We start from the raw sequence: 13,527 nt of genomic DNA, 5'->3' as shown, positions 1-13,527 counted from the left end.
GGGTAACTTTGGTCATATTCCAGATTGTCTGAATAGTAATGGAAACATCCCACATTTTCTAGGAATTAGATGCCAACTATGAGAAACTGGTATTAACTTAAATATTCACAAGATTTAAATATACTTGATCTACTTTCTCTTAACATCTAGACATTTTAGAAAATATGTTTTTTTAAGTGTATCAAGAGCACCTGTATTGTCTCAAAGAATTCCACTCCATATAATTTAAATAATAAAACCACTAGGAAAATGGAAACTGATAAAGCTAATTAAATAGAGCTAATCAGTGACATTGCATTTTTAAAACAAAACATTATTTCATTTATTTTTAATATAAAATCACATTTTTATTGTGAAAAATTTGGAAAATACTTAAAAGTACCCAAGAAAAATTATCCACAACCATATTACTTACAGATGATTTTGGTATCAATCTTTAAAATTTATTAACTTTATTTATTTATTTAGCTTTTATTTCATCATTGCTATCATTCAGCATAGAATTTTGAATTCTGCTTTATCATTTGCCAATTTATCATGTATAGTTTCCCTAAAAACTAAAAACAATTCATTAACACATTTTTTTTTTTTTTTTTTTTTTTTGCGGTACACGGGCCTCTCACTGTTGTGGCCTCTCCTGCCGCGGAGCACAGGCTCCGGCGCAGGCTCAGCGGCCATGGCCCACGGGCCCAGCCGCTCCGCGGCATGTGGGATCCTCCCGGACCGGGGCACGAACCCCTGTCCCCTGCATTGGCAGGTGGACTCTCAACCACTGTGCCACCAGGGAAGCCCCAAATTTAATTTATCATTCCACTATGAGATTGTTTCATAATTTACTAACCATTTCCCTGTGAGATAATTTTTCGTACCCAGATTTTTGCCACTATAAATAACATGATGTTGATCACTATGGGACTTCAGGCATGAAACTATTTCTTTGCTTTAGGTAACTTGCTTGGTTTAAAGGAAGTATTTTAAAAGTGTTCTAAAACTTGAATTACTAGTACAGTGGGCATGATACTTTAGACACTTCTGATACAGATTATCAATTTGCTTTATAAAAAAAAGCATATGTCATTTGACACTCATACTAGTTACCTGTCTCCTTTAGTCGCTGTGTTTTTTTAAGTCTAGAATTAACAACAACAACAAAACACTCATTAGGGAAGCTCCAATGTGCCATCTTGTAGAGAAGTTACAATTAAACTGGTTTCTACACATGGTCCTTAGTCCATGCATCCTCTCCTCTCCTCATCATATTACCTTTGCTTTGGTTTCAAAGCTGGGCTAAGGGAGTGCTTGGCATGAATATCTCTGTGGATATGTTCCTAAGTCAGATAAAACTTTGCTGGCCTTGTGAAAGCATCAAGCGTGGAAGGAATGGAAGGAGAATTACATGACACATGTTGTCCACAATATCATTCTTCATCTTCTCTCTCTTTCTTTCATGATTTCCTGCTCTACATACTTCCAAGTTCCAAACTCTATCTATAGCCATTGCCATAATCCTTCAGGAGCAGAGAAACTAATTTAAAAAAAGTAAAAAAGATAGGTGTGGTAAGGTGTGTTATAGAGTGGTGTGTATGTTAGTTTGTGTTTGTATATATGTGTGTGGAATGGTGTGTGTGTGTGTGTGTGTGTGTGTGTGCGTGTCTGAAGGAGTGAGTGTGAGAGATATGGAATTTCTGGGAAAGAGGTGGAAATGGGAGAGAAAGAAAAAAAAAAAGACAAGGGATAAGGCACGTACAGTATTTAACCTGAAGATAAAGGGTGTGATCACTTGGAAACTAGTTTAAATGTAGAATTTGACTGCAGTAGGTCTAATGCAACAATACTAGTTACTCCATTTGCCTTTCCATAAAGTCTTCTCTCCAAATAGATTCTATTTTTGAGGAGAGTCATTTAACCGAGTTTGTATAATTATCTGTGCAGTAAAAACAGAAAGATATGGCTGTTTGAAGATTTTGGCAGAAAAGTTATAAAAGTAGAGCTGTAAAATTATGAAAATGTAGCTTAGGAGATTTCTGTTACCTTGAACTATAAAATAAACTTAAGGTCCCCTTGAATTTAGTATCTCAAAGGACAGTCTGTCATCACTAACTTTTTGTTGTAAATTTTAAAAGAATTGTATTTCTAGTTGACTGTACATTTTTATTTTTCTTAATCTCACTTAGAATCATAATACTTTGGAAGTTAGCTGCATTCATAATACATGTGAACAACTTCAAGTCACCAAAGCATTTCTGTGGCTTTCAGGCATGGCTGAAATCTATCTGATATTTCAAAACCTGGATGTTCATGCCCTGAGCTGTTTTTGTTCAGAACCCCTGTCTCAGTGCACTGCATTCTGCATTGTTTTCTGAGTCTTAAGTTGCTTCTGTATTATAGTTTGCTTTCATACCACCTAAAATATTACATTTTATTTTTAACCCCTAAAATAAGTGATAATTAGAGTATGGGTCCACCTGTGGTTTCAAAGGAAAATTACAGTTTAAATATATAAAATAAATACAAAAAAATCACATATTGTAAGATCACACACACATACACAGCAACTTATGAGGCAATTTATTTCTGTTTCTTAACAGGGACAAGAACTTTACTATAGTCTGAATAACCTTAAATGTACCACACATTTTAGAGGATTTTGTGGGTTATATTTCTTGGAAAAAGTGGGTATTCTTATAAAGCTGTAGAATTAGCTTTAAAGACTTAAACATAAATACATCTCTGATCCTATTTATGTATTCTTATTTCCTGCCACTGGTAAATCTCAGTGATGTAGAGATGGTAGATCTCATCTCTCATTTCTGAAATAGAAAATTAGACCTTCATGATCTGTTCACTATGTCATCTTTGTTTTTTATTGTTTTTGCTTTCTCATGAGTTTAGAGTAAATTATTGTTCCAAGAAGTGAATATTTTAAAATTTTGCCAGAATATCTGTGTCTGAGACATAAGGGTAATGTGATCTTTATACTTGGTTGTAGAAGTGGAATGCTCACTGTGTAATTCTTATAATACGGATGAATGGTTTGACAAAATAGTCACAGGTAAAATGGACATTATACTGTCTATGCTGAACTCACAAAAAATACTAAAATGTTTGTAGTTAATAAGGCTAATACTACTTAAGCTAGGACTAATAAGGCTAATTGACCACATATTGTCTGAAAATTAATTTTCTTTCCATTAAGGAGCAGGCAGGGTATGGGGCAGACATCACAAAACTCCTTAGTATGGCACAGAAGGCTTTCATCAGTAAATCCTATTCTAACTTTGAATATCACCTCCAATCACTCCCTCCTATGTGCCCCTAGACAAGGAATGGTGTTTTCCCCCAGGTGATATAGGTTTATGCTCTTTTCTTTGTCCTTGCTTGACACTTCTCTCCCTGAATTAAAAATTCTTCCTCCAAATTCCTCCGTTTCTTTAGAGATCTAACTCAGAATTTGGCTGGATCTCCTCTAAGCAATCAGTGGTTCCATCCTTTGTGATGCCAATAGCACTTATCTACTATATCATAAACATTTGTTTACAGTTCAATGAAACTCAAAAGACATTCAAGGAGGGGCTTATAACAACAACAGAAAAAATCATAATGTTTAATTCTTCCTTCTAATACCTAACATGAGGTCTGGAAGATAATTGCTAATTAATATATAAATGTTAGCTGAATGAATGATGAATGAATGAATGACCTTGTATCAACCATAGTTACTCTGAAAGATTATTATAATGGCACCAACAATGAGATAACTAATATAAATTCACTGGTTTTAGAAAGCCCAGAAGCTTAGGCTTTGTAGAGATGATGGTTGTATTGCCTGTTTCATTGTATCATATTAGCAATTATGTGTTACATTCCACAGAAGACCAGGCTTTTATTTATAATTATATCTTTTCCGTAAAAGGTAAATCAATTATGAAGGTGAAAAGTATGATGATGTTGAGGAAATAAGGGAAATCCTAAATAGTTGGAATACTCAAACCATAGAAAATCATGCAAAAGAAGTCTGAGTATGTAGATTAGTCAACAGACTTAGTGCCTCAAATTTGAGTTGGAATGAAAAGTGAATTGAGAAAAAAAATTAAGTAGACTCAGTTGAAAAGTGGACATAAGTCTTCATGATACAATTCCAAACATCTTTCATCGCTATTCATTTTTATCTTAAAAAACATGTTAGTAGCATTTAGTCCCAAGTTTCCAAGCCTTGCACTCCTCCTTCGCTATTATGTTATCAGCTGGAAGGGAAAACTGGCCATGAAACTGTTATGTTAAGCACTTTTCCACAGGAACTTATTGCTTTAATAAGTTGGGAAAATGTTCTTAAGGAAAAAAAAAAAATAGTCATTGAAGATTCATTAGAAAGAAAAAAAAAAAAAAACCTACTTGATTCTCCATAGAATTTACACTTGCCTTACCATGGAATGCAGCACATACCCTGAAGTCTCACCAATGGGTACGAATAAAATAGCTACTTATCTCTGGAAAGAGAATTTTTTGTTCACAGGCACAGCAAGGTGAGACGAGAATACATATAATCACCGTGTGTACACCCGGCAGTTATTCCAGTGTCCCATTGGATGAGGGAATCCAAGATAAACAATGCCTCATGCAGGTAAGTGTGCAATAAATATTTTTTGAAAGTGTAGATGAACATTAGAAAACACATGAATGCTCTTTGATGACTGTATTTCCACCCCTCTGTCACCACCACCCCGGTGTTGATCAAATTCTCACCTAATATGACTGTATGGGAAAGAAATAAAAATCCATCTCCAAGAGGATTTGCATATCAGTGTAATCTGCTGCCTTAGACCCTCTTTAGAAGCGAATGTTTTATTCTAATAGTCTTACAGATTTTAACCAATTCTGAAAGCCATATGCAAAAATACAGTAAACGTGCTTTATGACCTCAATGAAAAGATATGGATCTTTTCTCTGCCAAGATTTTTTTTTCTAGTTAACCTTATTGGTTAAAGCTTGTATTTTTAAAAAACAAACAGAAAAAACGTATGTGAGAAGACAGATCAGCTTATGGTTAAAAAAATAATACTATGAGTATCATTTAAAAAAAAATACTCTGAGTCATGTGGGTACTCCATGAAAGGGAAAGGGGATGATTCACTTTCCCAACAGTGAGCGTTTCTCTGGGTTTCCTGCTTTCCCACCACCTCCCTCCACTGTCCCATAAAACCCCACCCTTAGCAAAAGCCAAAAGCTCGGCAATTTTTCCTACTTAGACTACAAAGTTTAGATACTTTCACATGAGGTTGTTTTAAAGTCTCAGCTCGATGTGGACAGAAAGGGCAGGAACAGGAGAGAGAATGGACCTCCATCCAGATTCCATCTGTGACTAAAACCCAATAACATTCTTAGGTTCAAAGCAATCACCCACTCACCCAATGGTCTCTCTGGATGATTGAAAATGGCTTAAGCATGTACATAGGGATTTAAAGAGCCACTCAAAATGACTGAGAAGTAGGCTGTCCACAGAGGAGCTGTGTCATTCCATTGACAAATAAGCATGGGCCGAGCAGGCAACGGGTTTCCCAGGGGCTCACAGTCTGGGAGAGAGGAAACATGGGTGAGTGTGGGAATAATAAGAGCATGGAACATCCTCTTCACTCCTACTATTATATAAATGTTGTATTTGTTAGGCTAGCTCCCTCCCTGACCACCCTCCAAGCAGTTCATAGACAATAAAACACCAGGAATCCCTGAAGAGTGGTAAAATGCTGACATGATTTAAGAAGGAAGACTCTGATAAGAAGATAAAAATCTAATAAACAGAGTCTAGAGAACCTTGGTGCTTCTCAGGCGCTCGGCCAGGGTAAGCAAAACCCTCCCAAGGAAAACAAAAGGAGCCTTAATCGTAAGGACATTCCACTCACAGACCATCTGAAGGAGAAAGTTAAGGCCATGACCTCTGCAGGCTGCAGTTATGAGCACTCTGACAAGAAAATATTTGATTTGGTTCAAGAGGCAAAATCAGTCACTGGATTTTTTAATATCTTTTTTTCTTCAAGAAAACAAAAAAATCATGTATTTTGTATGTGCTTGAGAGAGAGTTCTGTATATGTGGTAAATATTTCTCCCACCTCTGTAGTTTTTCTATTTAACTTGGTCTTAATTTCTTCTTGGATTTTAATCAACCCCAGGAAAAGGTGGATTCACAGACCCATTGATTTCCCTTTTTTAAAACACAAAGCTCCCGAAGTCTAATCTTAAATTTCGCAAGTGAATCTGCAAATATGTAAAGACATACATTCTCTACCAGAACCAGGATGAGAGTGTCATAAAGCTGTGAGTTTATTGCTGAAGATTTAGGAAATCCTCAAACAATTCATCTGCATCTTTGAAATCTAGAACAGAGAATTGCATAGAAAAGTGATGAAATGCTAGCTAGCTCCCAGCGTAACTCAAAACAAGACCTTTAAACTGGTTAAAAATCTGAGCAATTTTGCCGCACCATTGATAAAACATGTATAATAAGAAATATTTATGTAGTGATGTATGTACTTGGTATTTAGATAAAATAAGTAGAATTAGAAAGGAGAAATGTTTTATGGAGATTTTGAAGGCCTCTTTCAGGACATTTATAAGCGCTTCGATGCTTGCAGACACTCGTTCAGGATTAGCTTAATTTTAAGATCCATGGCTTTCTTTTTCACTGATACAGAAGAGAACTGCATTTGTGCTCATCAGACATAACTAGTTTATTTTTTAATACTTACTTTTTTCTCCCCAAGAGGAAGAAAAATGGGACAGAGGTATAAATGGGCATGATCTAGAGGGAAATAGGGAAGAAATGAGATGAGGAGGGAAGAAATGAGATGAGGAAGGCAGAAGTGAGAACAAATAACCTATGGTAGAATGAACTGACTGTGAGAAATGAAAGAAAGACAAAAGAACAGGCTGAGTTCCTCTTTCCCATCCACCGGGCAGGTATTTGGGAAGCAAGACTGGGTCAAAGCCTTGAGAATTATCCAAAACACTTAGGGCTCAGGAGATTTTCATGGACATTTGTTGATCAAAGTTTCAACAGAGAGATGGGTGCGCAGGGACACTGGTTAGGGAAGGGAGCATGTAAGAGCAAAGCCTTGGGTTATGTAGCAGATGAAAGCCTGATCTACAATTATTCCCTGTTCTATTTTTCTTAGAACCCTAGATAGTGGAGTAAATTTTCTTGTGGGCATATTTAATTTTAGAATTTTAGAGCTCTAAGTGTTGCTGCCATGAGGAAACAGCGGGCCTACTGGCTCATGCAGTTACTTTCCTATATGGCAAAACTTTGTTCTTTAAACCAAACTTTTTTTTTCATAAGAGCAAACATATTTAAGGCAGGTAATTTTTTTTTTTTTCATGACCCTACAGATTTCAAACTGAAGATTCAACAACTGAGATACAACAACTATGTAATCAGCTTAGGACATTAGCTAAGAAATTGTTTCCTTTGGACTTTTGGAATATCTAGTTTATCTACATTGATCTATTAAATCGGAACTCTTTATTTGGTATAGACATATAGAAGTATAGACGTAACTGCAAGAGGCCAGGCTTTAATATCATACCCTCATTAAGCATGAAAACAGAAGGTCAAAATTGCCTATGAAACTTGTTACAAACTCTACAATTAGAATAAAGAAAACTCAATTATATGCAGTTAAACAACTCTGAACCCTGACATCAGCAATATGTTAGTGTGCTTGTTGTTATTCAGATTTAGATATTTTATACTTGGGTTTGCATTAATTAATGCTATCCTTCTGGATAATAACAATTAGGTTAAAGAACTATGTAACCACAAATTGCTGTTTGGACAACCCGTTTTATTAAGAAAGTGTATTAAAAGCATGGACTTTGGAGTCAGGCAGCCAGGGATCAAATCCTGGCACCATTATGTAGCAGCTCTATGACCTTGAGCAAATGATTTAACCTCTGTGAGAATTAATTATCTCATTTATAAAATGGGGTAAAATGATATTTATCTCAAAGGGAAGTTATAAGAATTAAATGGGTTAATGTAAAGAATTTAAAACAGTATCTAGTACAGCGTAAAAATTAGCTTTTTTTTTTTAATTTATAAAAGTAGTAGGTGCATGTCAAAATTTTGTAAGATGCAGAAATGTATTTCAAAAAGAAAAACATGATATCTTAATCCTAACAGCTGGGGATGATCACTCTCTTTTTAGTTCTTATTCTCTGTGTTTGTTTTTTACAAGATTGAAATTAAGTACATGCATGCTTTTATTTATCTCTTTTATTCTCTTTCTTATTAAATATCATAGATAGGTAGATATAGATAGATATCTAATATTCTCTCATATGGACATACCAAAGTTTAGTTGATCAAATCCTCTGGATTTGGATGTTTTATCAATGCCATGATAAATAATGCTACCTTGAACATCTTTTTGTACAATCTCCTTCCTTCTTTTCCTATCTACTTTGGGTAATTAAAAATAAATACTGCATTACTATGTGGAGGATGCCAACACAAAAGAGAAGTGTCATTAAATAGTTTCAAGTTTGAAATCAGGAACACAGCAGAAATTGAAGCCCTTGAGGTCTCCATTCAAATTTAGGAGGACCAAGATATCTGTCCCTTCCTCCCCATCTCTCCCTCAATACTCAACCCTCTGGATTTCCTGAAATTCACCAAATAAATTTTTGAAAATCTAGTTTAGAAAGATTTGTACACATCAGCAAATAGATGCTTAATTAAAAGCTAATATGAGCAGTTCAATTTGATAACAAAAAATGAAGAAAGTAGATATCTCAATTGAATAAGCAATTTTAGGCTTATTTGGATGTTCATTAGTGCCACCTAAGAGTGTGAACTAAATGGATGGAGTCTACCCCTCAACCTACTTTTGATGTATGGTATGGATGTACATAGGTGTTGTGTAATGACTTCTGGGCTGAGATGGGTTCCATACTGTTCAATGTCATGAAACATTATGGATCATAAAAAATTCTACCATCTCTACTTGAGATTAGGCATATTTGTAATATTGCATCTCAATTTGAAGATTTCAAACCTCTTAACTTAAGACTTCTTCCTAACTCCCGGCATGAAACCGTGATTTCTCAAGCAGGGTAGCCATCATTATAGTTTCAAGGAAGCTGAACACTAAGTATTTCAGGCCAATATGGGTGAATTTTAATTTCAAAAAATATACAAAATATTCATGAATGCATCCTTAGCAGTCATTTTAGTTACAAGAGTCACTTCCTGTTAAACGTGTTTAGTATTTTAAGTGAAATTTGTTTTTCTGGGTTTTTTTTCAAATTCAGGAAATATGGATTTTATCTACAAAATAATAAAGTTTATTAAAAACCCTTTTTTGGTAAAGAAAAATATTAAGAATAAAAATCTCAAATAATATTTTTATAGAGACTAACAAAAAAATAAAATGCAATAATAGATGTAAAAAGCAAAATAGAGTGTTTGATGGATTATCCCATTCCTAACGTTTAGATCAAATACATTTCGTAACCACAATGTGTTCGTATTATCATTTTAATGAACCACTTATTACTTGACAATCTTTGAATATCAAGAAATGCCTTGGGAAGGAAAATTTTATAAACGGGTCTGAAAAAGTAAGCACTTTTCGAACACCATTTAAAACATTCTTTTGTTTTTTATTGTTCACTTTTGTAAAGCAATGAGAGAAAAGATATAGATACTTTTCTATTTTATTTTAAAAGTTATGATTGCTTATTATGACATAAAAATTTACCAAAATATCTCTAATCTTTACCCTTATTTCAATTTCTAATATTTCACCTCTTTGAAGGTGACAAAAGTTAAACGTTTGGTCATTCATTTATTCATAGTGTGATAAAACGTAAACATATATATATATAATTATATGTAAATTTATATATAAACTTATAAATACAAAACAGAATCATGTCATACATTTTTATAATTTGTTTTTCAAAATTATAAATATATTAACTGTATATTATTTACAGTTTTAATTTTTGTTATTATTTTTAATTTATAAGTGAATGAGGACTTTTTTTTCACAACTTGTTATGATAACAGGTTGAAAAGTAAAAATTTCAATGAAATAGTTTGGAGAATTCTTTGGAGGAAGTTTGATATTAAAGTGTCAATAAATAATTGTCTATGTTCGATGAATGATAGTCTCTTAATTGTGTTCTACATAGGTAAACAAAATTTGCCCAACCATTTGCCATCAAAGATTATGTGTTGGTGCTGTCTGATTCCACAACTGTCTATTTTGCTTTGGCCAAAACCATATAGAAAATATTGTATTGTCATGAAGAACGTCTAGAAGCAACTACTTAATACTGTGCAAGACAAATTCTTGAGAAATCAATTTGTACAGAATTTGGAAAGAATCTGAGAGAAACATGGGTTGCCTCAGTTATGTAGGCCACTTTTACCCCAAGCAGCGTTAATATATTTCTCAGGCTGCTGTCCAAATGATATGTGGCCTGTGATGTGGAAAAAATGCCTTGAAGGTAATGGTCCTTATTCAAGTGGAAGCTGAAGGCTCTTATTCCTTTCTCTTGATCCCCTTATTTCTTCTTCTCATCATATCCCAAGGATCATGAGCCTTCTCTAATTGCACTGTGTTCCCGTGATCCACCATCATTTGCAAGTAGAATGAGCCTCCTGGGACAGAACAAAGGATCGTAACTTGTTGCTACTTTTTTCCTTCCAAAGTGGTAATGCCATTGTGTCTGTTGATGATTAATCAAAATTCTCCTCCTTTCCTTTTCTTTACAAATAGTCTCAAAGGACTACTTTGTGAAAAATTGAGACATGCGTTTGTTTTTTTTTTTTTTTTCTGGTAACCAGTGAGAAGATATAGGTCTTGGCAGAGATATAGAAGAAAACAAAACTCCTTGGCCCAAGGGGGAAAAAAAAAATGGAAGAGGGAAAGGGGGAAATGAGATGATTTAAAAGTAAATCTAAAGACAAAATAGGCTTGATTCCAAGTAAATAATCAGATTGACCTATAACACATCAGATGCCAAAGACATTCATGCTCTGTATGAAGTCTTTACATCAGAATCCCACGGAAAAGAAATTTACATGAATGCCCTCCTTCCCCTCCACGTGGCACATACAGAAGTCTAGAAACCAATTTATGCCTTTGCTTCCTTCTCCTTTTCCCCCCACCTTACAAGTATGTATTTTAGTCCAGGACGAAGTCAGAGCCAGTTATTGTACACAAATCATCCCCTGGCTGAAGTTTTTGGTGGCAGCCAAGAGAGGAGAAGGAAAAAAAAAATTAGAAAAATTTCAATTTCAGAACCATTATTATTTTCATTAATCATAAGAGGCGCTGTCACCCCTGTCCTTATTCTTTAGAAGGAGATCTATTATACGGTCCATTTAGTCCAAGCCATATTACCTCATATGTTTTCCTGGCTGACCAAATAAGACTTAAGAGATAAAACAATTTACTGTTCATTATGATCCGTGTCACTGGAATCAATCTATTAACCTACATTAACTGGATATGTGACGATATTTCACGTACATGCTTCCTCAGTTTCAAGAAAAGGCAAGGAAATGGGGAGGGGGCAGCAAGAGTGAGGGAAAAGGAGAGGAAAGGAAATCAGAGCCCATAAAGTGCAGCAGACGTATAATTTGCCAAGCGAATACAACTTCATTTTCCAGTGCCCACTGCTGTGCCCTCCACATCTTCATGCAGCCCCTGACCTGTAAAGAAGTCTAACAAATTGGCTTCTATTGTGGAGCCAAAAGGTGCCATCAAAGAAGGGACAGTTCGCTGGTCCTAAAGTATGATGGGAAATCTCAGGCTTGAATAAAGAGCTGCTGCTTTATGAAATTAACCCATTGAGGTTAAAAGCAAGCAGGAAGCCCCAGCCCATGGGGCAGTAACACCCAGAGGAGAGAATCTCTCCAGCCTTCTTATTTAAACACAGGGAAGGGAGAACCAGGTGAAACGAGAGCCACACAAAGTTGAAATAAAAAGCAGCATCATTATAAGAAATAAAAAATTCCCCTGCTGCGTCTCTGGGTAGCCCCTCTGTTTCATTCTCTCTCTATCTCTGTCTCTGTTTCTTTCTCTCTCTCCACAGTTGAGGGATCATAAACATCTCAAGGACAGGAAATGAATCAATGGGTGTTTTGAGTTTTTTTTCTTTCTTTCTTTTCTTCATAGATATTTGCATTAATTATGACAATTTTCTGGCAGGTAGTAATATATTTTTTTTATTAAAAAATTTTATTGGAGTATAGTTGATTTACAATGTTGTGTTAGTTTCAAGTGTACAGCAAAGTTATTCAGTTATACATGCATTCAAAAATATGGAACGCTTCACGAATTTGCGTATCATCCTTGCAGGGGCCATGCTAATCTTTTTTTTTTTTTTTTTTTTGACATCTTCATTGGAGTATAATTGCTTTACAATGGTGTGTCAGTTTCTGCTTTATAACAAAGTGAATCAGTTATACATATACATATGTTCCCATATCTCTTCCCTCTTGCGTCTCCCTCTCTCCCACCCTCCCCATCCCACCCCTCTAGGTGGTCACAAAGCACCCAGCTGATCTCCCTGTGCTATGCAGCTGCTTCCCACTAGCTATCTATTTTACGTTTGGTAGTGTATATATGTCCATGCCTCTCTCTCGCTTTGTCACAGCTTACCCTTCCCCCTCCCCATATCCACAAGTCCATTCTCTAGTAGGTCTGCGTCTTTATTCCTGTCTTATCCCTAGGTTCTTCATGACATTTTTTTTTTCTTAAATTCCATATATATGTGTTAGCATACGGTATTTGTCTTTCTCTTTCTGACTTACTTCACTCTGTATGACAGGCTCTAGGTCCATCCACCTCATTACAAATAGCTCAATTTCATTTCTTTTTATGGCTGAGTAATATTCCATTGTATATATGTGCCACATCTCCTTTTCCATTCATCCAATGATGGACACTTAGGATGTTTCCATCTCTGGGCTATTGTAAATAGAGCTGCAGTGAACATTTTGGTACATGACTCTTTTTGAATTATGGTTTTCTCAGGGTATATGCCCAGTAGTGGGATTGCTGGGTCATATGGTAGTTCTATTTGTAGTATTTTAAGGAACCTCCATACTGTTCTCCATAGTGGCTGTACAAATTTGCATTCCCACCAGCAGTGCAAGAGTGTTCCCTTTTCTCCACACCCTCTCCAGCATTTATTGTTTCTAGAGTTTTTAATGATGGCCATTCTGACTGGTATGAGATGATATCTCATTGCAGTTTTGATTTGTATTTCTCTAATGACTAATGATGTTGAGCATTCTTTTATGTGTTTGTTGGCAGACTGTATATCTTCTTTGGAGAAATGTCTATTTAGGTCTTCTGCCCATTTTTGGATTGGGTTGTTTGCTTTTGTATTATTGAGCTGCATGAGCTGCTTCTAAATTTTGAAGATTAATCCTTTGTCAGTTGCTTCATTTGCAAATATTTTCTCCCATTCTGAGGGTTGTCTTTTGGTCTTGTTTAAGTTTTCCTTAGCTGTGCA

General features: G+C 35.3%; 1 pseudogene; it reads right to left on the bottom strand.

Moving 5' to 3' along the window:
* Positions 1–12,322: 12,322 nt before the first annotated feature.
* On the bottom strand, positions 12,323–12,420 carry LOC132421270 (U6 spliceosomal RNA; annotated as a pseudogene).
* Between the last annotated feature and the right edge of the window lie 1,107 nt (positions 12,421–13,527).

Source organism: Delphinus delphis, chromosome 2 (genome assembly GCF_949987515.2).
Source record: "Delphinus delphis chromosome 2, mDelDel1.2, whole genome shotgun sequence".
NCBI classification, from domain to species: domain Eukaryota; kingdom Metazoa; phylum Chordata; class Mammalia; order Artiodactyla; family Delphinidae; genus Delphinus; species Delphinus delphis.
Note: the sequence above shows the minus strand (reverse complement) of the source record. Positions and strands in the feature narration are given on the sequence as shown.